Source organism: Ochotona curzoniae, unplaced genomic scaffold, assembly GCF_017591425.1.
Source record: "Ochotona curzoniae isolate NIBS_2020 unplaced genomic scaffold, NIBS_Ocur_1.0 contig_3332, whole genome shotgun sequence".
Taxonomy (NCBI): Eukaryota; Metazoa; Chordata; class Mammalia; order Lagomorpha; family Ochotonidae; genus Ochotona; species Ochotona curzoniae.
The window spans coordinates 7,615,315-7,641,417 of NW_024465816.1; the positions used below are offsets into that span (position 1 = coordinate 7,615,315).

The 26,103-nt window shown below is 48.3% G+C and overlaps 1 long non-coding RNA gene across 1 annotated transcript; it reads right to left on the minus strand.

The window, feature by feature from the left end:
- Positions 1-7,426: 7,426 nt before the first annotated feature.
- On the minus strand, positions 7,427-19,821 carry LOC121156293. The gene is made up of 3 exons (XR_005883840.1): positions 19,786-19,821; positions 19,167-19,250; positions 7,427-7,458 (listed from the first exon to the last, which is right to left on the minus strand). It is a non-coding gene; the product is annotated as an uncharacterized LOC121156293 (long non-coding RNA).
- Positions 19,822-26,103: the final 6,282 nt, after the last annotated feature.

Genomic DNA, 26,103 nt, shown 5'->3' on the forward strand with positions numbered 1-26,103 from the left:
CTAGGAAACTGAGTCCACTGAGCTGGAGGAGGAAACTTGGATGCAAGGCTGGGTGGGAGGGGCCATGGATGGCAGACTCAAAACTGGCTCTCCAAGATCTTGGCAGGTCACTTGCCAGCTCCAGGTCTCAATTTTCCCATCCTAGACCCTTGTGAGGTTTTCCTAAGACAAAGGTATAATAAGTTAAATTCTTGGTAAAATGTGCTGCTCCGTGTAAGATGTAAATTATACCATCCAGCTCACCTGTTGGCTCCTGATCAGCAGAGGCAAGACTTCGGCCTCCTGAGCTGAGCAGTCTTCCTTAGTCCCTGCTTGTTCCCTGTAAAGCTGGAGCAGAAAATCTGTATTCCCCAGTGGAAATCCACTGTGGTAGCCAGGAGTAGCCAAAAATTGCCCTGAGTCTATGTGATAGGAGGCCTTTGTTGAGTGTTTTTTTTTTAATATTTATTTTTTGTTTATTTGAAAGCTGGAATTACAGGGAGAAAAGAAAAAAAAAAAACAGAGAGAGGCAGAGAAAATCTTCTCCCCACTAGTTCCCTCCCCAGGACCAGGCCAGTGCAAAGCCTGGGGCCAGGAGCTTCTTGCAGGTGCCCATGTGGGGTGCAGCATCAGGCCATCCTCCACTGCTTCCCCCCTGCATGAGCGGGGAGTTGGATCGGAAGTGAAGCAACCAGGACTGGAAATGTCAGCCCTATGGGTTGCCAGTGTTACAGGTAGCAGCTTTGCCAGCTGCGCCTCAATGGCAGCCCCTGTGGAGCAGTTTTCTGATCTCACGATGGCTTTGTCCGTGTTTATCCACTGAATGTGCCCGCCTGCACACATTTGTCTGTTGAAATCCAAATACTGGGAGCCTCAGGATGTGACCTTATTAGGAAATAGTCAGCGATGGGTGGTGGTGGGGGGGGTCCTGTTATAACTGCTGTCTAGCCAAATGAGGGTTATTTGGGTGCAGAAGAAAGATGATGAGAAGAGGAAACACAGGGAGAAAACAACTACCAGCCCAAGCCAAGGAACGGACCCGGAAGCCGTGAAAGAACACACCCTGCTCACAACTTGACCTCGGACTCCCAGCCTTTGGGACTCCGAGAAACGAAGCATCTGTAGAAACCCACAAGGTGGTGGTCCTTCCAGAGGTAGCCTCAAGACCCCAACGCCCTCATCCTTGAACGAAAAGCAAGCAAACAAAAAAACTGCCTTCCCTTCTCTCCCTCTCACTTGCAGAGAGCAGATGGGACAGCAATGTGAAGATTCAAATGATCTATCAGAAGCTCACTTCCTTATACCACAACAAAGTCAAATGGCCTGGCAGCATGGCCTAGCGGCTCAAGTCCTCACCTTGCACACCCGGGATCCCATATGGGCGCTGGTTCTGATCCCGGCAGCCCTGCTTCCTATCCAGCTTCCCTCTTGTGGCCTGGGAAAGCAGTAGAGGATGACCCAAAGCTTTGGGATTGTGCACCCACATGGGAGACCTGGAAGATCTCCTGGCTCCTGGCTTCGGATTGGCTCAGTTGCAGCCATGGAGGCCGTTTGGGGAGTGAACCATCGGACGAAGACCTTCCTCTCTGTGTATCTGACTTTCCAATAAAAATAATTAAATCTTAAAAAAAGAAAATCAAAGATCGAAAACCACACAGTATGCTTCACTTTGGCCCTTAAAATATTTTCAGATAACACTCCCTTTCCCCAACTTTGAGATGATGAAATGCTAATGGTTTTTGCAGTGAGTCAGTGCTCCAGTACTCTACAGTAATTCATTTGCCAACATGAAGAAACGCTAGGGGTTGGGGAGCTTCCTTTTAGAGCTATTGATCTCATCAAAATAAAGTGCTCACTTTTCTGAGCCCAGTGAAGAACTTTCCAGTAGCAGTCAGCCTTAGAAGTTGCTTCAAAAATATTAAGCTTGGTTGGGCTGCTGTGTGGGAGAGAAATTTCTCCAAGCAGATTATTAACAGGACATGATTCCTCTGAGTTCCTGACTGATCTTTCAGTGCCAGAGCTCCAAAAATACATGTATTTTCAAATAACAATAATGGAGAAAAACTCTCAGGACACATTTTAGATTAATTATGAATGTACATGACCCAAAGCCAAGTTGAAGGGCCCAGCTGTAAAAGCAATAGTACCCACCATTACTGGAGTCTTAGATGCGATGAGCTCCCAACACAAGGTTGGCACCTAGCAAGCCTGCAAGAAATATTTGCTTAAGGAATAGCGAATGCCTGAATAGACTTATGCTAAAAGGGGCGGGGGGGGAGGTTGTGTGTGGAATTTTTTTGAATGTGCTCGTTAGTTTTATGAGCGATATGGCCTGTGGCTCAGAAACAGGTGCGGACTTCTGGGAAGGGCAGGTTCAGCTTCCTTATTTATAAGTTGATTTCCAAGTCCTCAATGTAGAGTTTCCTAGTGTCATGGTGGGGTGAACGGTCAGTGATCCGGAGTGTGAAGGCGTGGGCTCCAGCCCCGAGGTGGCCAACAATTAGCTCAGCTCAAGTCATCCAATGTTTCTTTGATTTCCTCCTGGGTAAAATGGGAAAAACAAAAACTTGCCTTGGTGATTTCAGTGAGAAATGGATTATGTAACAGCAAAAGAATTTTTCATTATGAAGAGTCGTAAAGCACAGTGTGCATTATAAGTTTTGACAGTGAGGGTGGAAGTTTTGGTAGATGACCTTTACATTAGGTTCTAAGACAGTCAGGCAGATGCAACCACTGGATGAAACAAGGAGTTGACTACATTCCCAGGTCGTGGCGGCAAGAGGCAGGGCTCACCACACAGGGCCACACGGGAAAGACCCCAGGTGGTCAGCAGGCAGAAGACAAAAGTTAGGTCAGGTGCAGGCCACTGGTTTGTTGGTGTTTCCATGGGAAAGGCAAGGCAGGCCAGGGTGAAAGGTTAGAATTGACTGGTTTAAGTAATGCCCATGGGCTCTAGGCTATGGCAGCAGACTCTAGTTACCTGGCACTGGGCTCTCTAATGACGAAGGGAGGAGAAGTTTAGATCCTGGGGTGTATGGACCAGAACCAGGAGTTAGGCTCCGGTTGGTTTGTGTTGTCTGTCAAATATATGCTCCTGGGGGTGGGATTTTGCTGTATCTGAGACAAGGCCAGCCAAGAGAGGGGCAGTCTCCCCAGCCAGAAAGGTTCAAGGGTTTCTTTTTAAAGATCTGACATCATCATAATATATAAAAATATATGCGAACATTAAATATTATTTGAGTGATATGAACATTTGACATCAGGGGAGCAGGTGTGTAGCCTGGTGATTAAGACATCCGTATTCCTTCCACAGCAGCGTGTCTGGGCCATCCTGAGCGTGGCTCCTGACTCCGACTTTCTGCCAGTGCACACCTGTTCCTCCCCGCTCTCTGTGTGTAACTGTGATTTTCAAATCAATAAATGTCTTGAGGGAAAGAGAGAGAGAGAGAAGATTCCTTCTGAAATCCTAGGCAAAGGGATCAGAGGTAGAAGCAGAACCGCCCAGAGCCCACGTCTTCCCTTGGGGCACAAGTTCTTGGTTTATTTTTAATTTTTATAAAAGATTGATTTATTTTTTAAAAAGATTTATTTTTATTTATTTATTTTTTTTTATTGGAAAGGCGGATATACAGAGAGGAGAGACAGAGAAGAAGATTCACTCCCCAAGTGAGCGCAACGGGCCGATGCTATGCCGATCCGAAGCCAGGAGCCTCTTCTGGGTCTCCCACGCAGGTGCAGGTTCCCAAAGCTTTGGGCCGTCCTCGACTGCTTTCCCGGGCCACAAGCAGGGAGCTGGAAGGGAAGCGGGGCTGCCGGGATTAGAACCGGCGCCCATATGGGATCCCGGGCGTGCAAGGCGAGGACCTTTAACCACTTGCGCCACCGCGCCGGGCCCGATTTATTTATTTTGATTGGCAAGATAAATATACAGAGAGGAGAGACAGAGAGGAAGATCTTCCGTCCGATGGTTCACACCCCAAGTGACCGCAACAGCTGGAGCTGAGCCAATCCAAAGCCAGGAGCTCCTCCAGGTCTCCCACGCGGGTGCAGGGTCCCAAGGCTTTGGGCCGTCCTCGACTGTTTTCCCAGGCCACAAGCAGGGAGCTGGATGGGAAGCGGGGCCACCAGGATTAGAACCAGGGCTCATATGGAATTCCGGTGCACACAAGGCGAGGACTTAACCACTATGCTATCGCACTGGGCCCTCTCTGTGGTTTAATAAACCAACACAACTAGCATTCAGCTAAGTATTTCTGAAACTCTTCAGTTCCCTATAGGAAAAAAGCCAAGATCACGAGTATACAAGTTGGGCCAGCAGGTACTGGGTTGATTTTCTGACCTCATTAATGATAAACACCAGGACTTACTTTGATGAGCATCTGCCATTTTTTAACATCAAAATCAGGAAAGCTCATCTGTGCCATATAATCAATCTTACAGGAGAGCAGGGAGAATAAATGCTTTTAAAACTAACACATTAAGGGACTGGTATTATCACAGTGCAAGCTGGTAAACCAGCATCCCATTTCACAGCACGATTCGAAATCCAGTTATTCTGTTTCCCATCCTGCTTCCTGCTAACGCACAGCAGAGGACGGCCCAAGTGCGTAGGCCACCGACTCCCATATGGAGACAAACATGGAATTCCAGGCTCCTGGCTCCCACCTGGTCCAGCCAGGGCTACGATAGGCATTTACAAAGTGAATGAGCAGATGAAAAATTTCTCTCTCTCTCCTTCCCTGCAACTTTGCTCTTTGCGTCTGCTTATTCCTCAAAGCCTCACTTAGACAGCCTTATCTAATCCCTGTCTACTCATGTTCCCCCACTATTTGGGCTGCCGTTGATTAAAGGCGCATCGATATAGTAATGGCTCAGGGTGTGCGCCATGAGAATGCAAACGCTTCGTGAAGGAACGCTTGAAGTCCTGTCGATCCTTGCCTGCTACAAAGAAGACAGTTAATGCACACCAGAGGAGTCTAGAGTAGGGCAAGCCGTGAAAGCTTTGGACTTTTACTACCAGTGGCTGTGAAGCTTCCAATTTAACAAAACAAGACCCAGAGGTATCACTCGGTGCACATTGTTATATTTTCTCTGATTCATGCATCCCTTCGAGGGCAGTAATGTGCTGGTGTGGACTAACCATCACTTTGGGCAGGTCTAGAGCTTTCCTTTCCTGCAAAGCTGTGCTTTATTTTCCTTGGACTTGCAACTGGCAGGCAGTTCTTCATGTTACTCTGCATCTTCTCTGCCAGGGCACAGCAGATGAACCAGCAACATCCCCTTAGAAGCAGCGTTGCCAAGAATAAACTCCACAGGACTTGAAGATCCTGCATGGAAACGCATGATTAAAAGAAGGAGGCTGGGCATCACCTTTGGCCTTTACTCCCTTTGTGTGTGTTTACCAGAAATAATCCAGCAAGCTTTGTCCGATTGTGACTGATGGTCTGGAAGGCAGCTTTCACTTAAAAATAATCTTAGGCTTACAAAAAAAAATTGCAAAAATAGGCCAGAGGGTTCCAATGTCATCCTCCCCTTCCTTCCCCGGTAGGAACATCTGTCCTGTGCACAGGGCAGCAAGCAAGGCTAGATCACTATCAGCAATGCAGAACTGCACCCTGACCAGCCGGCCCTGCACGGGAGTTATCACGTCCTGGCTGGTGTCCTCCTCCTCGGTCAGGGCCCCATCTGCCATTCCATCGTCAACTAAGCGACTGACTGCGAGCTGCTACAGCTCCTCCACTTTTGTCCTGTCTTTTGAGGCCTTGATGTCTTGAAGAGTGCTCTCGGCTTCAGTAGATCTGAGGTTTTCTCTGTGGAACTGAAATTCCACAAGGGGTCTTGTATCCTTCTCAGTGAGAGTTTTGGAACATGCCCCATTAAAAAAAAAAAAGATGTATTCATTTATTGGTATCCTAAAGACACAGTGACCCAGGATGGGGTGGGAATGGGGACACACAGAAAGAAAGAGGGAGATCTTCTATCTACTGCTTCATTCCCCCAGATGGCTGCAACATGTACAGCTAGATCAAGCCAGGAGCCTGCAGCTCCCTCTTGGTCTCTCACGTGGGTAGCAGGGGTCCAAATACTGGGCCGTCATCTACTGCCTCCTAAGAAAAGCATTAACAACAGCTGAATCAAAAGCAAAGCAAGACCCGGTTCCATGGTTCAACTGGCTAATCCTCTACTTGTAAGCACCAAGCTCCGAAATGGGCGTGGGTTCATGCCCCCGCTGCTCCACTTCCAATCTAACTCCCTGCTTATGTCCTAGGAGGCCAACAGAAGATATCCCAAAGCCTTGGGACCCTGTACCTGCATGGGACACCTGGAAGAAGCTCCTGGCTCCTGGGTTCAGAATGACTCAACTCCAGCCGTTGTGGCCATTTGGGGAGTGAACTAGCAGATGGAGAATCTTTCTGTCCCCCCTTCTTTCTGCAAATATGCTTTTCCAATAAAATAAAATCATTTAAAAAATTAAAAAGCAAAAGCAGAGGTAGGACTCAACCCTTAGCAATCTGACGCGGGACGTGGGCATCCCAGGCAGTGGCTTGTCTGGCTGCACCAATAGGCCTGCCCCATTAAGAGATAATTATTTCTTCTCTTTTTGGAATTTTACAGTCTGTGTTTCTCAGGAATCTGTTAGCTCAAGGCCTTGCTCTGCACATGTTTCATCCCCCAGAGGTTCACGGACTGGAAGCTTCATCCTGGTGTGGTGGTGTTGAATGGTGGCACCTTCAGCAGGTGGGAATGCGTGGGAGATGGTTAGGTCGTCTCAGACACTGCCATTCTGAGAAAGGGTGACATAGATCCTGGGTAGGACTCAGGATGGCTGGCTGTCATGAAGGAGTAAGCCTGACCCCTGCTTCTCTCTGGCTTCCTGTCTTGCCATATAAGCTCTTCTGCAGGTGCAGCCACACCGAGATGGCCTCTGCTAAGAGTTCCCAAATCATCTGATCTCAGACTTCTGGCCTCCAAAAGTGTGAGCTAAATAAACCTCTCTATTCCTGATAAAATGCCCAGTGGCGATATTTCTTTATAGCAACAGAAAATGGGCTAAGGTAATCACTCAAAAGCCTGAGCACTAGCGGTCCTGATTCAGGAAGCCTAGTGCAACAGCCAGCATCATCTTGGGATAATACACCAGGAATTCGAGAAGACTAAGCTGGCATCCTCAATGCCCAATCAACGATCCCTCCGACCCCCGCCTTTAGCGGGTTACAAACTGCTTGGGTTTTGATATTGCTTTTGTTTTCATTTCTTCAAAATAGTTTCTTTTATTAAGTTCTTCACTGAGTCATAGATCACACAGTAGCATCATTTTCTCCAAGAAGCTTTTGTGTTTTTGGTTTCATTTCTTCATTGACACACTGGTTATTCGATAGCGTGTTACTTAACTCCATGGTGCTATAAATCTTTTGTTTTGTCTTTCTTCCTGTTGTTGATTTTCTTTCATGGTTTCTCATTTAAGGGAATGTATAGTATCTGTGTAATAGAGATATCATCCACATGTGAATATATAATGCAGTATGCATCTTTACTTCCAAATCAAAGACGGACTCCCAATGAAACTATTGGATATATATTGACATTAGGATCCTGGACTGTCTGCCATTGTCTGTTTCAGCAATTTCAGGACACACTTCAATAGCAGAATGATGGACTTATGACTGCTTATGAAGGACTATACAATTGTAATAATATCGGGGAAATCAGTTATGGGGAGGGAATTTGGGGAAGGAGTAAGGAAATCCCAGAGCCTATGGACTTGTACCATAAAATCAAAAATTAAATAGAAGGAAAAAAATTGTTTGGGTTGGATGCCTGCAGAAACTGACCTTGATGAGAGAATAACTTGAATCTTAAGATATTTACTTTGGTGGGGAGCAAAAAGGAGAGGCCGTGGGGCAGGAGGATTGGGGTGACTGATGTGCCGTTGTGCCTGTCGCTGGGTGAAGGACCTGCCACATCACGTTCTGACCTAAGAGGCTGTTGCAAAGTCTACAGAGAGTGTCAGGTGCATGAGAACACAAGTGTAGAAAGACTTTAGCATTTAAGGCAACTGCAGGTTATCAGGCAAGGGCACGTCATTTCCTATTCTACCTTTCCATCCTTTCTCCTTTTTCTTTTCTTATTCTCTTTCATACTAAAAATTTCCAATAATCATTATCATCCATGGGACAGGTGTTTGGCCTAGCAGTGAACACACCGATTAGGATGTTTGCATCCCACACCAGAGTGCCTGAATACAAAGTCCCTTCCAGTTTCATGCTAACACACACCCCGGGAGGCAGCAGGTGATGCTCTAAGTGATTGGGACCTTTTCTCGAGAGACTGGGATTGAGTTCCCGATCCCTGCTTCACCCCACCCAGCCACGGCTGCTGTAGGCTAGTGTGGAGAGAGCCAGGGGATGTGCGTTAGCTCTGTCTACTTCTCTAGTAAATTCATGAATAAAAATGTTTAAAAATCTAAGTGGTAGATGAAGAGAGGTTGGTAGACAGCAATCAGAATAAAGTATTGCACAAGCCCTGATAATGCAACACATTCATTAATCTACTCTTTTGCATTTTGAATCAACTGATCATTAGTCCCTTTTAAAAGATGAATTCTAAATTGGAGGGGGGGGAGTTGGATGCAATGGTTCAGTGGCTAAATCCTTGCACACATATGGGTGCCAGTTCATGTCCCAACTGCTCTACTTCCCATCCAGCTCCCTGCCTGTGGCCTGGGAAAACAGTGGAGGATGGCTCAAAGCCTTGGGACCCTGCACCTGTATGTGAGACCCAGAGGAGACTCCTGGCTTTGGATCAGCTGAGCTCTGGACATTGTGGCCACTTGGGAAGTGAACCAGCAGAAGAAAGATCTTTCTCTCCATCTGTCTCTCTCTCTCGTTTCTCTCTCTCTCTCTGAATGTGCCTTTCCCAGAAAAATAAAGAAGTCTTTAAACATTTTTTTAAAGAAAAGGTGTTCTTTTCTGAGTTGTAGTCTTTCTTCCCAAACCTCACCAACTCTGCTATCAGTTGTAAAGCTGGATGGGGTACCTGAGGTTGGGGATTCCTTGATAGAATCTTCACTTAACTTCACCCTACAAAACACAAAAGACATCTTAGAAAGGGAAGATGCAGCAGCTAACCCTCTCAGGTACTTGCCAGCTGCTTCAAGCCACCTAGCACAGTGGCATCCAAGGTCAAGGGCTCATGTAGGTAGGCGACAGAAATCACACAGCTTTAACCCTCGGCTCTCCAGCCAGATGGGCTTTGGCAGATTATTTGCCCAGTTTCCTCGCCGGGAAAATGGAAATGATGACATCTATCTCACGTGGGTGTTCTGAAGTTGATAAGATGATGTCACATCGGTGAAACCTGCCCCATCTAGGATGGGTGGTCGCTGTGCTTGGGAGAGCAGCAGGGAAGACAACCTGCTGCCCACACCGAGTGCTTTCTGGGAGCGCCACGCGATGTTGGTCCTCCTTCCCAGAGCGTTCAAGACCCCGCTGGAAGCTGGGAGGTGAACTCAGGTCCTCTCTCTGTTTTTCCTCTGTGATCTTTTATGCAAAGGACACAGGCTTGGTCCCCTTGCTGTTGCTGTAACCGAGCACCGCAGGCTGGGTTATGGAAAGGTGGTTTGTTTGGCTCACGGTCTTGGAGACTGAGAAGTCTGCTGGCATGGATGCAGTGGCTGTTCAGCCGCTGGCGAGGCCCTCGTGCTGGCAAGGCTGTGCAGGACCTCAAGGCAAGGCAGAACACTCTCCTCTCACCTTCCTCCTCCCCGAAAGCCAGGAATTCCATCTCAGAGGCCCCAGTGTCATGATTTCATCTGATCCCGGTCCCCTCCCAATGACCTTCCACCTCCATTAATGTGAGGCTTTGGAGTTGAATGTCCAAATGTGTTTTTGAAGGGGCTCTTCAAGCTGCAGCAGATGGATAGCTTGTTGGCACTGGACCTGTCTGAATAGATCAGGCTTTCTCAAATCTGACTCAATTAACCAGCCAGGTTCCAACCTCTCCCTCCCCTGTCCGCCTCTTCAAGCCCACCATCCAGTCATTCTGTGACTGTTACTGGCTTCCACATGGGCTGGACTGGAGGGAGCAGGGAGTGACAAGCACTTGGTGTATCAGCTGAGATACCTGCAGTCCAAATCTCACTCAGGTCCCAGAGCTGCTTTCAATCCAGTTTCCCGGGATATAGGAAATTGGAGCCTTGCACGGACCGTAAACCTCCTGCGTGTACACCCTGGGAGGGAGCAGGTGCGAACTCGAGTACTTGGGTTCCCAGCTCCTGGCATATGAAGATTGAAGCAGCAGATAGGCGCTCTCTGTCTCTCTACATCTCAAATGAGCTTAATTAGTTAAGTTTTTTCATTTAAAAATTGCTAGGGAGATATATAGCTAAGTGGTTTATAGTCTTATCAACATAGTCTTACCAGGAGATAATTCATAATCCAGTGTGACAATTAGCATAGAGCAATTTAGGCCTTCAATAGCCTCTAAAGCATTCTTTCAGATAATAAATTACAAGAAGTATGCAGAAATGGAAAACATAGCCAATAGCTTTCTTGTTTATCATTTGTATATTCTTAGAGGTCATGATTACATTAGGTATTTAATCGGTATGTGTCTGTGCAGCTAAAGCTATTCCGCTGTGACTGGCTGTGTTTAGTGCAGTCTTAAACACAGCCTGCACTCTGTGGATGTGCAAAGTTCCAGCTTTTTACTAGACCTTACTCTGACATGAAATGTTTTCTTCCTAAAAAGCTATGGAAATAAAGGGAAAGAAATGTTTCATTGATTCTTGATCTCTCTCTCTCTTTCTATATATATATGTGTGTGTGTGTGTGTGTGTGTGTACATACACATAAACACACATGCATATATATTTACATGTATATATTATTTTCCCATAGGATCTCAAGGAGTTCATTATTTTCCAGAATTTACAACTCCATGCCCACAGACGGTAGGAAAACGATACCTGATCCTTAAGATGTTCCTCAAGCCTGATTCATTGACACGGGGTGAGGGGCAGGATGATATCTTGATGTGTGGTGTGTCTAATAACTCGGACAGGACACAAAGCAGTGACAATAGAAAGGAGAAGGTTGACTACCGGGCAACTCAGCCGTGATGCTGTGCTAGAGTCTGCTTTGTTCAAATGAGTCTCTGCCAGGTGAGTTAGCTTAACAGAGAAGGCGATGCTGGCGGCAGCGGTTTTCCTGCGCATGCTCCTGCTCAGCTCTGCCAACAGAGCCTCAGGGTGGGAACGGCCCCATGCAGCCAAAAGCCACACTGTGTCGACAAAGGCCACAGTCACTTCTTCCCTGCTGAGTTCTCCCTCCAGGAAGTGAGACGTTCTCCACCCTCGCAGTCCATGTGCATTTTACCCTTGTCTTTGCAATTCAGCAGTGTTGAGCCACGGTGGAGCAACCTACACTCTGTAAAAAGCCTCAGTGGGACACACAGAACATAAAATGGGCCATCCAAGCAGTTTCTAAGGGAGTTGCGTGCACGACTATTCTGCAGCCAACATCACCACCCACCCTCAAAACACTTCAGCTGTCTAGAAGGAAACTCGGCACTTAGGAGCCAGTGCTCCCCTCTCCACCTCCTGGCAACTGCCATTCCACTTCTCATCTTTGTGAGTTTGCGCTCTCCCATCACTTCATCTCAGTCGTGCTCAGTGGCCATGGTGTAGGGGAGGGAGGGATTTAGTGGCAAGGTCCCTGCAGGTGCTTGGGCCCCTTATATAAAATGAAGTAGCATTTGCATGAACTCTAAGTTTATTTTTTTTTTCAAGATTTTTTTTTTTAAATTGGAAAGACAGGATTAGGGTGAGAAGGAGAGACAGAGAAATCTCTTCTGTCTTTAGGAGGACAGAGAGGAAGAACTGTCCGATGATTCACTCCCCAAGCGACCACAACAGCCGGAACTGAGTTGATCTGAAGCCAGAAGCCAGGAACTTCCTCCAGGTCTCCCACACGGGTGCAGGGTCCCAAGGCTTTGGGCTGTCCTCGACTGCTTTCCCAGGCCACAAGCAGGGAGCTGGATGGGAAGTGGAGCAGCTGGGACACAAAGTGGCCGGGCCCTTGCATGGACCTTAGACCATAGACTTTAAGCCACCTCTGGCTGCTGATAATGCCTACTAGGTATCCTATATCATTTGGGAGGAAATGACAAGGAAGCAAGTCTGTGTGTGTTCAATACAAATGCAGCTTAATTTTTTTCCGGAATATTTTTGTTCCGAGGTTGCTTGGCTCCATGGGTGTCGAAGTCCCTGGCACAGAGGGCTAGCTGTGTTTGTCTTTTTGTGTCTGGCTCTTTTAAGTTGCATAATCTCCTCGAGGTTCATCATGTCACAGCGCTGATCAGAATTTCCTTGCTCTTAAGGGTGACTGGTATTCCCTCTTGTGTGTGCCTACATGGACTCAGTTTTCTTTATCCATTCATCGGTGGACACTTGGGTTGTTTCTGAGGCTTCCTTTCTGTGGCTGATGTGCCGTGAATTCTGAACATTCAGGAATTGTTCAAGAACCTTCTCTGAATTCACCATATACTCAGAATCGCTGAGTCATGGGCTTTCCCACCCTTTTAAAAGCTAACGCCCTCTATTTGCTACGGTATTTCTTTACTGGGATAGTAACACCTCTTTTTAATATGCAGTCCTTTGATTAGGCCTGTTACTGCCACATTAGTGTTCCTGGGAAGAAGTTTGTTGGTGGTGATTTATGGGGGGGAGTCTACGTGATCTTGTGTGGCTTCACGGAGCACAGGGATTGTTTTATGTGTTTCCCAGAGCAGCAATTCCCGTAGAGTTGAATAGGAACGGCTTGGGGGTGTGCCTGCGTGCTGTGCTAAGGAATTACCTTGGCAACCTTAGACAAATGAACCACCTCAGTGCCTGCTCAGGAACAGTGCCTCCCAAGGCTGCTGATGGAGTCTGTGCCCTGAAGCACGACTAGAAATACTTGGCCTAAGTGCGACCAGCATAACGTTGCCATTCTAATAGGACTGGGCAGAGGTTTAACACCAAGGCTGGCACAGGCGGAGAGTCCACGGAGCATGTGTTGGCAACTGTTTCCTTGTGTCTACAGTGTCTGACATCATAGGCAAGGCTTCATGAACCAAACAGATGAGACCAGCCAAAAGCAGAAACAAGACTGTTCTGTTCCAGCGTGTGTAGAGAGATCTGGAAACTTGAGGAAGGCAGGGAGGGGAGCCAAGAGCAGAGGGATGACACAGGAGTCACTGTGACTTGCAGCAGAACTCCTGGTTTATTATTCACACGCGTTTTCTTCTACCAGGATAGGCTGTACCCAGTGTGCCACATACAGGGGACTCTGGGACTCTGGGAAGTGACAAGGCTTGGTGGCACGTAAACCCCCATCTACAAGCAAAGTGCGATGAGAATATGCATGCTACATTGGAACAGAGAGTAGCATCATTAGTAGCTGAGGAAGTGAGGGGTTCAAAGTGTCACCCAGGGGTCCAGGGCTTAGGTTAACTTTGGTAATTTTGGTCTGTACACCCAACTCGCCTTCAAGGGAGATTAGGTCTGAGCAATTTGCAAAACTGAGTTTTGGACTTTCTCTTTTGTGGCAATATTAAACTAGAAACGAGCCCCTTTTTGATATCAAGTGTTATGGTATAAATGAAATTTCTGGAAGCTTGAAGCTATGATTAGAACGTACCGGAAACAGGAGAATAACATCTGTACATTTGGAGGGCAGCTGTTAGAGCATCCCCAGCGGAGAGGAAGAGGCTGCTAGAGGAGGAAGCGGAGGCACACCGGCCCGGGTGTCCTGTTTGCACCTGCTGTTAGCAGCATCATCTCACACTCAGATAGATCACTGTCTTGTCAGTGGATCCTGAAATCAGTTCACTGAGTTCTTACCAGAACTGGGTAAGCCAACCCCAGGCAGGATAAGGATATGAGCATTCATGGCATGAAGTAAAGGTTATCATTGTTTGTCATTTCTCTTTACATCCGTGTCTTGGTGTGCTGTGGTTGGGACACGATTTGGTTTCTGAATCATGCAGATATTTAAACCTTGAAGTCATGAGTTAATGGTCCTCGGCGGGTAGAGGCTTCATTTAATGATAGTGCTGGCAGGTGGGGCCTCCCAGGGGCGTGCCCTTGAAGTTAGCTCTCCTGGGAAGGTTGATAGAACAGCCTGAGTTTGGCCCCAACCATTCTACTTCCTGGCCTGTCATATGACCCTTCTTCTCACAGTTGTGGCCATCGTTATGCACCTGCCTCAGCAGAGCCAAAACCAGGGGATGCCTGAGCTAAAGAGGAATACCACGTGTTGCATCAGGTATTTCATTATAACTGTGAAAATCTGACTAGTAAAACGTGTCTCCTGAATTCAGAGGCGAGAGTCAGCTCCTACTGTTGAAATGTGATCTGAAGATTAAGAAACATCCCAACATTTTGTCTGTCTTCTGCCACCGCCTTTTCAGAGCACGAGAATTTTGTGCTTGATTCTGGCTTGGGTGGACTTCGAAGAGATACTGCCTCTGGTGCTTGTGAACTTCGCACCATGCTCACGGACATCTCTTGCAGCTGTGGCTGTGGAAAGATGCTGAATTCGTGGGTAAAACACTTGGACCTGAATCTCAGCCGCTTAGCAGTTGTCAAACCATAAAGTTTGCTGAAGTGACTCTGCATCTGAAGTCCTCCCCTTCCAGTGCATCAGAATCCAATGAGTCTTTATTAAGTGCTTCCTGGCAGATGTGATGCCAGGCACCAGGAACTCCAGAGGCTTGGTTGCTGGTGGTGAAGACAGACACATGAACCAAAAAACAGCTCTGGAGAAGGATGAGTGCTGCTCTGTTCCACAGATAGGAAGGGCAGGATGGGAAGCACAGACTTGAACTTGTGAGACAGAATGGCCTTGACCTGCCTAGTGGAGAGCTGCCACTGGAAGGAGCTTTACAGGTATGCGAAAGCCACGGACACATTCAGCGGAGATATTCAGAGGTTAATGTAGTTTGTGCAAAGGCCCTGTGGTCAGGCCTGGCACGGTAGCCTCATGGCTAAAGTCCTCAGCTTGCACACACCAGGATCCCACATGGGTGCTGGTTCTAATCCCAGCAACCCTGCTTCCCATCCAGCTCCCTGCTCATTGCCTGGGAAAGCAGTGGAGGATGGCCCAGAGCTTGAGGCCCTGCACCTGCATGGGAATCCCTGAAGAAGCTCCTGGTTCCTGGCTTCAGATTAGCTCAGCTTTGGCCACTGTGACCATTTGGAGAGTATACAGTGGATGGAAGATTGTTCTGTCTCTCCTTCTCTTTGTAAATCTGATCTGCCTTTCCAATAAAAATAAATAAATCTTTTTAAAGCTTTCTCTACTATAGAGTAACTTTGACAGTGAAATTAAACACACTATGCAGTACCCACACATGGTAATCACACCCGAGACAGTAATAATTCTAGTAATAACAAAAATACTTCACCATTACAGTTCATCGATTCAGGACAGAGAGTTGGCACTTGACACTTCTGTCAAGGTGCTGCTGAGATGCCTGCATCCCACGATGGAGTGCCTGGGCTTGAGTCTTGATGCCAGCTTCTTGTGATACACACCCAAGAGGCAGCAGGTCATGGCTCAAGTCAGTGGTATCCTTGCCACTCACATGGGATCTCTGGCCTGAGTTCTAGGTCTGGGCTATAGCAGGCTTTTGGGGAGTAAGCCAGTGTATGGATCATCTCTCTCTGTCTCCCTCTCTCTCTCTACATGTCTAATAAATAAAATAAATAATTATTAAAATGAATAATTCAGAACAGAAAAAATGATATCACTTTATTTTTTCTGATTAAAAAAAAAAAACCTGGGACTAAGTCATCATCAAGCATTAGCGAGGGTGGGATAAGGTGGTGGTTAAGCCATTCTGAGAAAATGACTGGCAGTCCCTTAGAAAGTAAACATGGAATGTTACAAAAGATTGCATGGCTGTGGGCGGGGCCCAAAGTGTGCTCTGGCTGAGAGGAGGGCACCTGTTAGAGTGACAGCTAGCATTTCAGCTTTATGGCTTGTAAACATTACCAGTCTCATTCTCAAGCATGTTCAGGAAGCAGTTTGTATATGTCAAACAATGCAGAAACTCTGAGAAGTTTCCAGAATTTCAATATTTCTGTCTAATCCCAGAAGGAGAGGGGATCCTTTTTTCTGCCAAGGACCATTTACATATTAATAACATCATTCATGGGCCATACCTAACTATTACTGTAGCAATTACCTGTTGTAGATTTCTTGAATTCGGAGTCCTGTCTGCTGTTGTCTTGGCAGGGTCAGGCCAAATGATTTCATCAGCATTATACCACGCTCCAAGTCAGATGTGCCCCACCCCTGGTCTAAGGACTACGCCTGCTGACTCTGGTCAGGTGCTTACCTTTAGCACTTGCGTGAGTCTGTTTTCTGTTTAACTCAAATACTGGGGAGGAGCTTTTGGGGAGAGAGGAGTTTCTGGGGAGGTTGAAGTTCAGGATCAGGTGGGTCCCGAAGTTGGGGCTATGGGGACTCTGGTCATGGAAGATGGACAGGAATGACTTCATGGGATGCCAGAAAGATGAGTGAGAACCTAGGCCAAGCGTGAACTGTAATGATAATCTGCCCTCTCACGTGAGCTCCGCCCTCCGAGGCTGCATCCCCAGTGGACCCATAAACAGCCCGCAGCCCAGCCTCCCAGCCTCGGCAACTGGATTAAGTCTCCACCCCTAAACATCAACCATTAAGATATCAGCTCTTCAACATCTGCTTGAGTTTGGGGTGACAAGTCCTACTCAGATCAAAACAGCACTGTTTTCTTAAGCACTCCACAAATGTGATTCCCTTACAGTAGCTTATTTTCCCAGCACATGCGTTTATTTGTCTTTCCTGTACTCACATCTGAATGCTCACCATCTATTGCCTTAGTGAATGCTTTAACTCCACCTGAAATATGTCTGCTTAGTTTGCTTCTTGGTGCTGGAAGGCTCCTCACAGGTAAACAGTGAATCATCGGGTCCTCTCCCATTTGTTCTGCACTTCTGAAGTCAGGTGTTGGGGGCAGGAAACATGGATTTGGGCATTAAAAGGGAAGGGATTGGTCTGAACTGAAACTCAAAGCTGGTGACATGCCACATCTCAGAGGATAGTAGCCTGCTTTGGTTGTTACTAGGGATGTACTTAGAAATGTAGAGTTAAAAAGAATTATTGTATTAATGTGAAACATAAAAAAGTCAGTCAAAAGGAACTGGGTCTCTGCCTAGACTGTTAAGGTCTCTGGTTTCAGCAATAAGTTTTATTTTTATTTTTATTTTTCTGTTTTAGTACCTAGTTTATTACATTATGTAACTAATAGCATGTTATTATGACTATTATGTATTTTACTGAATACCTAGCACTACTATAAACTTGGAATTATGGAAGATCCTAAGCAAATCAAATTTTAGAAGCATTACTATCATCAAGCAGCATGCGATCTCTTTGTGAAGTTGATGCTGGATTCCAGGTACTCCATGACACCAGCGGAAGCCAGAGTAGGCATCAATGAAGTGAACTTGAAGTAAGTCAATGGCAGACCTCACTCCTCAACTGGCGAGTGTGTGTGTGTCCTCCTGATAGTCATTTTTATCACACACTCGATAAATCAGGCAAGCTCAAATTCTTCATGTTGACTATTACCTCATATAGTCTCTGTTGCCATGCAGAGCAAGTCGTATTACTTCCACCTTATCCAAAAAGAAATGAAGGTGCCGGGCAATTTGTACAAAGCCACCAGGCAATGAAGGGTCAAAGGGGAATTCTATGGGAGGTCTGTGTGCCTCCCCATCCCCAGGGACAGAGTCCACTCAGAAAGAGCATTAAGTGCACCCTGTGTAAAGAAGAAGGGGTCCAAGTGGTAAACCAAAGCTTGATGGATGAGGATATCCATCATGACAATGTAGGCAGGAAGACACGATGTCAGGGGTTACTTGATTAAAGCACAGGCAGAGATTGCTTATGGGAAATCACTCTAGAAGACTGCTCTTCCAAACTAATCCATGCATCTTTAATCCTAGATTTACAAAGAGGCTACCAGGGCTTCCAGATCTCGCTGGAATCAGCCAGTTGCAGACACAGACATTTTCCCCAATCCCAATGGCTTTGTGCAAAATCAGGCACGCCGGTCAAAAAGCTGGGGCCATTTTTTTTTTTAAACGATGGTAAAATATACACAGGGTTTACCATCTTACCTGTTTTTAAGTTCACAAGTGAGTGTATTGAGTACCTTTATACTGCTAGGCAACCTCACCACCATCCATCTTTTCATCTTGCAAAAACTGAAATGCTTTTCCCACTAAACCACTATCAGCTTGCCCTACCTAGCCCCTGAAACGATCACTCTGCCTTCTCTCTTAGGTGTGTGATGGCCACAGACACCTGTCGGACTGGCATACTTCACTCACCCAGTGTCCTCAAGGGGCACGCATGCTAGGATTCTGTTCCTCTTGAAGGCTCAGTAGCGTTCCATCGTGTGTATGGACCACACTTAGCTTACGCACTGGCCTTCCCTGGAGGTGTGAGTTGCTTTCAGCTTGTGGTTGTTGTGACTGATGTTGTTGTGGACGTGGGTGTTACCATGTCTGTTCCTTTCTTGTTGCTGTGTCCCTAGAGTGCAGTGATTCTGTTTTCAGTTTTATAGACTTCACAATACTGTTTTCCATGGTGATTGTGGGGAGAGGATCGTGTATTCACTCTCTTCTCTTTCCTGCAAATGCCCCGTTCATTGCAAATTTAGGTGTGAGAGCTTTTCTGCCTGCCTGGGTGGCCAGGGACACCCTGCACTGGCTTGTGGCCACTCCTGTGCGGTCTAAGGCCATTGGCTTTGAGGCCCAATGAATTGGGCTCCTCCCACTCTTGCCTGAACAAATGATCATAGGTGAAGGTCATTTAATAAATGCCTGCCCCTGTCCTGTCACCCTAGCAAGCTTTAAATCTGAGCTACGTCTGCTTGGATAGAAATCATCCTTATCCATGCTAGTGGACGGTAGGTGCCGTTTAGCTGAGCATCTGACCACATGCCAGACACTGAGCGAGGACTCGACACACCTTGTCACCCTTGATCTTCACTCCAACAGTTCACAGAGAAGGATCCAGTCACAGTGAGGTTAGCTGATCTTCCTGAAACTACATGGCAAGAGACCAGAAGAGACTTAGTGTCTTGGACCTTACCTGGGATGCTGCAGGGCCAATCTTGGGCCATCCAATCTCTCTTCCTTCCCTTCTCAACTTCACAACCAAGCTCAACATTGGGCACTGCTTGACGAAGATAAAGACATGTGCAGTCTTACTGATAAACGTCCACTGGAAAATGTGTGCACCATTCTTGTTGGTAACCCTGAGTGTCCCCCTGGTTCTCTGGCTAGGTCTGTACCTTAGTTATTCGGCCAGGCGAAGTCCTAGTGCACCGTGTCCAAACACTGACCCCAGGTTGCTCCCTGCAGTAGTCTGGGCTGGAAGATGGGCAACAGAGAATGAATCTTGGGAGCTATAAATAAGTTAATAAATAAGGTTTGTTGTATCAACACATAGGAACCAAGAGATTTTTCCTACAAGTCAGTAAAGGGTGGGGGCAGAGGCTGGAATTGTTGCTTTGTGGAAGACCCTCAAGGATGAAAGTAACATGAGGACAAAGGTGTTTTCTTCCTTGCCCTGACCCTTCTAGAAGCCCCTGCCAACTCCTGCCTAAGAGGGCTTTCTTCAGACAGAAGAAGCAGAAGTTCCAGTCCTGGTCCTCTCCCTTACTACCACTGTGACTTCACATAATGGTGTCTGCAATTCATTTCCTCACCTGCAAAAGAAGAATGGTTCCAGAAGTCCAACCATTGCTCTGAGGCTTAAGGGAAATGATGATTGTGAAAGAATGGAAGATGAGGTGGTCCAAAAATATGAATGAAAAGACGCTGCCTCATTTGGAGGACACAACATTTGGGATGTTATCATGTAAAACACAAACAGATGCCTTAAACTTGGTGAAAGCCAGGGTTCTGTAGGAAGTGTCAGGGCTGTTAGGACGAGTCTCAGCTGAATGTTTTGAACCGGCTGCTGTTGATACTAACTGCTGGTAGTATCAGAAGAGAGGGGAAGAAAGGTCAAAATGAGAGTTGCAAGATTCTACCTGCAGGGACGAACAGAATGCAGACTTTGGCCTTAATAATCAGGGCTTGGAGTGATGCTGGCTGCCTGGGCAGAGAGCAGCCATCTCCGGAAACTCAGGCAGTTAAAAAACAAGCAAGCAAACAAACAAAACTTAGCTATCACATGCTGATTCCCCAGGCAATGATGGAAAGAGAAGGTTCTAAATTCTCATTCAAGAAGACTGAGAACTAGAGTTTGTGACTTACCCGTGGTATGCACGCAGCTGAAAACAGAGTGAGGGTGGCAATATTCCACCTCTCTAAGTCAGATCAATGATTTTTCTCTTGAACCATCCTGACTTCTAATAAGTTTCTAATCTGAATCCAGAAATAATATTTTGTCCCAGAAGTCCATGGTTCTTACAGAAGCCCTGGAAAATGTTTTTCTGTTTTGTTTTGCTTCTTAAAGGACAGGAACTAGCAATTATCAGACACCACTGTGTGCCGAGATGACACCAAGAGTGCAGACATAGGTGAAAGTTTTCATTCCCCTTGTACCTGTTCACTGAAGAGGAAGTTGACTCTCAGCCAAGTGCTTGTCCAAGGTTACACAGGACGTCAGGGAGAAGGATGTCTTTAGGCCAAGTCTATAACACTGCAGAAACCTGAAGGCCAGGCTTGTTCCCCTGAGGCCTTAGTTTCCAATATAGTGATTTTTTTTTCCTAGAAAAAGCACTGTATGTAAATATCAATGTGATTTCCAAACTGGCAGAAATGATGCTTTCAGACCTGGTTTTCTTTTTTCTTTTAATATGTTAATGTGTTTATGTTTATTTGAAAGACAGAAGAACGAGTTACAGACAGTCAAAGGAGGTGCTCCCTTGGCTGTCACTCCTCAGATGCCGGGCAGGCAGCATAGGGCCGGGCTGTCCACAGACGGTTCCCAAGCAGGTGAGCCATCACCTCCCTCCCAACTTGAGCAGGAAGCTGAAATTAGCAGCGGGAGCCAGGATCTCTGCAACTTAGCCCCTGGCTTCCATGAAAGTCTGTGTGTCAAATTTGTGCTACTTCTACAGAGACAACAAAACCCCTTCAGTTTAGCCCGTGGTGTTTTTTCAATATTTCTAAAATAGATTGCATTCTAACATTCATGATCGCTTCATGCAGATTTGGCTATATGAAGTAGAAATACAGCGTGTGGAGGCTGCAAGGTCCATGTCAGACTGCTGGTGCCCACCCCGCTGTTCTAGTTTCCCCTCCAGCCGCTCTTCACGTACCTGACAAGGCAGCAGAAGATGGTCCACGTAGGAGACCCAGATGGAGCTCCTGGCTTCAGCCTGGCCCAGCCCTGGCCATTGTCGTCAGCTGGGGAGTGCACAAGCAGTCTCTGCCACTCTGCCCTTCACACGAATAAATACATAAATAAACAAATAAGCCTTGTATACAAAGGAATACATATCTGCCTCCCCTTTTGTGTCCCTAAAACTTTCCAGGGCTTATTTTGTAATATTATTCTGCTTTACATAATGGGCAGGTCCTTTCAAAAAGTGTAATTAAAAATACATCTGCTTTGGTGCAAACAGTTTTGAAAATCCATGCAATTTTTTTTTCAGAATATTCATTTCCCATAGAATTTTTGAACAAGACATCAAACACGCTCATTGTTGAGAATGTGCAAATTTCAATAGAATTCGAGGAGTAAACTAAATTAACCCCGTATTTACACAACTCAGCTAGTCACCATTACTATTTTGGTGTATATTTTCATGAGGCTTTATTTTCTAAGGGAGTTTATTGAAGCTTATTATTAGTGTATTAATTAAACTTTATTTTTTAGAGAAAAGTATAGTCTTCCCTCCATGCAGCGTGTCTGTAATTAGCATCTTCTATTACATTGATGTATCCCTTGCCAACTGAGGAACCCACACAGGCCCATCACGATGAGGCAATGCCCCTCGTTTCTGACTTTACCCCTTGTGGTACATTCTAACGGGGTTCCACAAGTGCAAAGGATATATGTATCGACTACAATATCATAGTCATTTTTTCATTACTTAAAAGGAGATAAAAAATCAATTTTGACTTTCATCGAGTAGTAATAATTTCACGCTGCGTAGTTTAACCACAATGGCATTGTCCTCTGATGATCCAAATAACGCGTGCTTAATAGTACAAATTCTAGGATCTAACCGCCAAAAGCAAGCGTCTAGAAAACTCCACTTTCTGGAAGAATGTTTTCGTTTGATGAATTCTCTAACGGGAGGCAATCACGCCAGGGAAGTTTGGGGCCCAGATCTCAGCGTGCAACCTGGGGTTTCAGGTGCGCTCACGAGCCGACCTGGAGCCGGGTTCTCCACACCACAGTCGCCCCAGGCTCTGGGGAAATCGGTAGGCTTGCAAATCCTCACCTCGTTTCCCTTTGCTCCCGAAGCCCAGCCACAAGAGCCTTCGCCCGGAGTGAACTCGCCCGGGCAGAGGTGGGGCGAGTGGGCCGCGGGAGGCGGTTGCCCCGGCGACACGGTGGCTCCTCCCGCCCTGGGCGGGACTGCAAGGTTGGCCGGGGGTGGTGGGGACAGTCGGCTTTAGGGGACCCGGACTGTGGGGGTGGTGGCGGGAGGGGACGTTGGGTTGGAGGTGAGCTAGGTGCAGCTGAAGGGACTGGGAACGGTCCTGGGGGACGGAGAGCGAGGGTGGCCAGCGCGGCGGGGTCCGGTGGGCGTGGGAGTGAGTGGGTGGGAAGTGGTTCTGGAGCTCAGTGGGGTGAGCCGGGGTGGAAGGCGTGTCCTGGAGTGGCGGGGACGCTCGGCTTTGGAGGCGTGGCCCGGGGACCTGGCGCGGGCCCGGAGCGCGCGCCTCGCTTTCTCCCGCTGCCGCCGAGCGCGCCACCAGCTCTTGGCTGTGCGCGTCGGAACGCAGGCTCCTGAGGGCGCGCGAGCTCCTGGGCTCCGCCAGCACCGGAGGCCGGCCCTGGGATGCAGGAACGGCTTGGATCCGCCGACCTCGGAGGCTCCGCGGAGCGAGGGCTGCAACTAGGTGAGGCTGCGCCGCGGAAGCGTGGCTCTGCCGGGCGGGCGCGGGGCGCGGTCTGTTAGGTGAGAATCGGTCTCCAGGCGACGGCTTTCTTGGCTTGGGGGCGCCCTGTTCCCAACTTCTCTTCGGTTAGGGCTGCTCACCTGTTGGGCCACCGCGGGCGCTAAGCCTCTCCCTTAGGGCTGCTCGGCGCCGCCCAGCCGGCCCAACGCGTCGCTCCCGGGGGAGACGTGCGGCTGGCGTTCTTGCGAAAGACCCAAAGACCGTTTTCAGCAGGACACGTCCGGGGATTATCCTGAAACTTTATCCCGCGCTCCCTGGGCTGACACAGTGAACAAAGCTTGAGGGAGCTTGGTAGTGGCCAGGTCCCCGTTAATGGGTTCGGGTGGCAAGCCCCTCGCATCAAGAGACGCGTTTGGAGGACTTAATTTCGATAGCAAGTTGCTTCCCAAACTCCCAGCTCGGTCTCGTTTCAGGAGAAAGACTCGGATCCGGTCATTGGCCACCCCTGGCCCGGAGGGGGGCGACCTGGTTTGGTTGGGGGCGGGGGAAGTTGCTTCTCTGGTCCCGGGAAGGGGACTTAGGCTGCCCCTTGTTGGCAGCCGTCCGTCCGGCGGTGCAGTTTCAAAGCGTGAGCAAATACGCCCCAAAGGGCCCAGACACAAGCCTCTGGCCGGTTGTGTCCCAGCATGGGGCCATGATGACAATACGGAGAAACTTGGGCTGTATTCCGCACGTGTTCGCAAGGCTCCTCCCTGTCCCTCCTAAGGTGCCCTCCTACTTTCTGCCTGCCGTTTCGCCCCTGAACCCCTCCACGTTACACCCTTTATCAGCTTTTCTTTTCATCGGCCAAGAGGCACAGAAACTCTTTTCCCTTTCCCCTCCTCGTGTCCTGACAAACGCCCCCTTTCTCCTGAAGCCCCCATCCTATCTTGCAAAGGCCCTCACCTCATTGTTCTGTGACTCCTGCCCTCCACCACGCGCTGCTGGGTTCAACCTCGTTCCCATGCCTCACCCCTCCCCCTCCACTTTCGTGTTTCTTAACCTCCCTCATCTACCCCTAAGGGCCCCCCGAATTCTGTTTCTTTCTCCCTGTCCAAGTGCCAGGGTTTCTGTGGATTTCGTCCTCCTTCCCTGCTGTTCCTCCCCTGGGCACTCTCCTTCTCTTCTGGGCTTTTGCCGAGGGCCCCCGACAGGTGCCCCCACAGGTGCCATCCTCAGCCCCCCAGCTGCCCTCACAGTACACCTTGCGCCCCCCTTCCTTCCATGGTGGTTCCCCCCTCCACCACCATCCCCCGGGCTTCCTTCTGCTCCTCTGCACCCACCCTTCTCTCCTGCACACGGCGTGGGCTCAGTGCATCCTGCGTGGGAGGACGTGGGCAGGGAGGGGCGCGGGAGTGCTCTGGCTCGCAGTCGCTTTGCGTCTAGGCAGTTTGCCCCCTCAGTCTGGTGCAGTCCAATAGGTGGCTCTGGGATGATGGCTCTGTGCAATGTGGAAGCTTTTATTAGACAGTGAGGGACCAGCACTGTTCCGAGGACTTTACACACAATAACACTCATGTCAGTTCCTCCTCATATCCCTGTACACCAATGTCCCAGCTTAGAGACAAGAAGCAGGAGGCTGGGGAAGGGGATTCTTGCAGCTCTCTGTTGCTGGGGGCCCTTTCTCCCCAGTTGGCAGAGGTTCAGGGTCCCCAGCCTGTTGAGCTCAGCTCAGGCACGGGCTGGAGTTGAGCTTTGGGAATGACATGCTCTATTTGGTTCTTAGGGTATGATACTTGACACAGTGAAGCTGTGGGCTGTGGACAGTGCTCTGGGGGGGGGAGGAGGGACTGCTGAAAGTCCCCGACAAGGCCCGGGGCTCCTGGACTCACTCAGCACTCGCCCGTGCCTCTCACTGGCCCTTTCTGGTTGCAGGCCACCATGAAGAAAGTGTCCTGAGAAAGACCATGGCCAGCCATCTCCTCCCGCTGGTTGAGTGTTCGGTTTCACCTGGCTGGCAGGCCTGTAGGATCCCCGAGAGCTGTATGGTTTATGAGTCTTATTTATTTCCATTTCCATGTGTAATCTTAGCGACTGGATCCCACATTTCCTTCCAGCTAGAAGGGGGCTGCTGTTGCACAAACCACGGAGTTGTAGCCCCGAAAAGGAAACATCGAGGAGAAAGAGCAGAGGTGGGCCCAGTCTCTCGCCTGGTTCTGGAGTTCGGTGGGTTGGCCCCTGTAGCTAAAAACAACGAACCTTCTCTGGCCTTCCTCGCCTTAGCTGCAAGATGTTGGAAAAGATTCACTAAGAATGGAAAGCATCCATGGATGTCTTCAACTACACCTAAAAAACAAGCTTGCTATTGAGATATGTAATGGGGTACGTGGGTTCCGTAACGTCACAGAAGTCTAAATTCTGCCATCACAGGAAGCTGTTACCGTTATTTCCATAGTGCTGGTGGCAACACCCAAGGGACCTGGCTTGCAGGTCCTACAGGTGCTTTGGAAGCCAGTAGTTGACATGTTTGAGGATGTGTGCTGCTTGCAAAGAGTGAGGTGTCAGTGTGCAGCGTGGTTTGCTTTACTGCTGCATTGCCAATCAAACAGCAGTGGGGCAAGTGTGTCTAGACAGGCACGGGGTAATTGCTGCTGATGTACTGGCCTTGCTGGACCCATGCATCCCATTGGACCCGCATCCATGCCGCATTCTCCCCGGACCCGCATCCATGCCTCTGCTCTCTCCGTGCTGGGCACTGTACCTTCTGTAGCCCTGCGTTGTGCTCTGAGGTCTGATGGCATACAGTGGCCTCATGAGATGGGTCAGCACTGCCAGGCTTGGGAGAAGGGAGGGCACCTTTGGACAACTGCTTCTGTGTGGGGTGCTGCTGTTCCGATCAGGATTGTCACACCGGGCAGCTGCTGAGGTCTCCCACTCCCTAATGGGGTTGGAAGTCAGGGATGCCTTGGTGGCCACCAAACATCCAACGACAAGACTTGAGACCTGAACCCCGGCTGCTC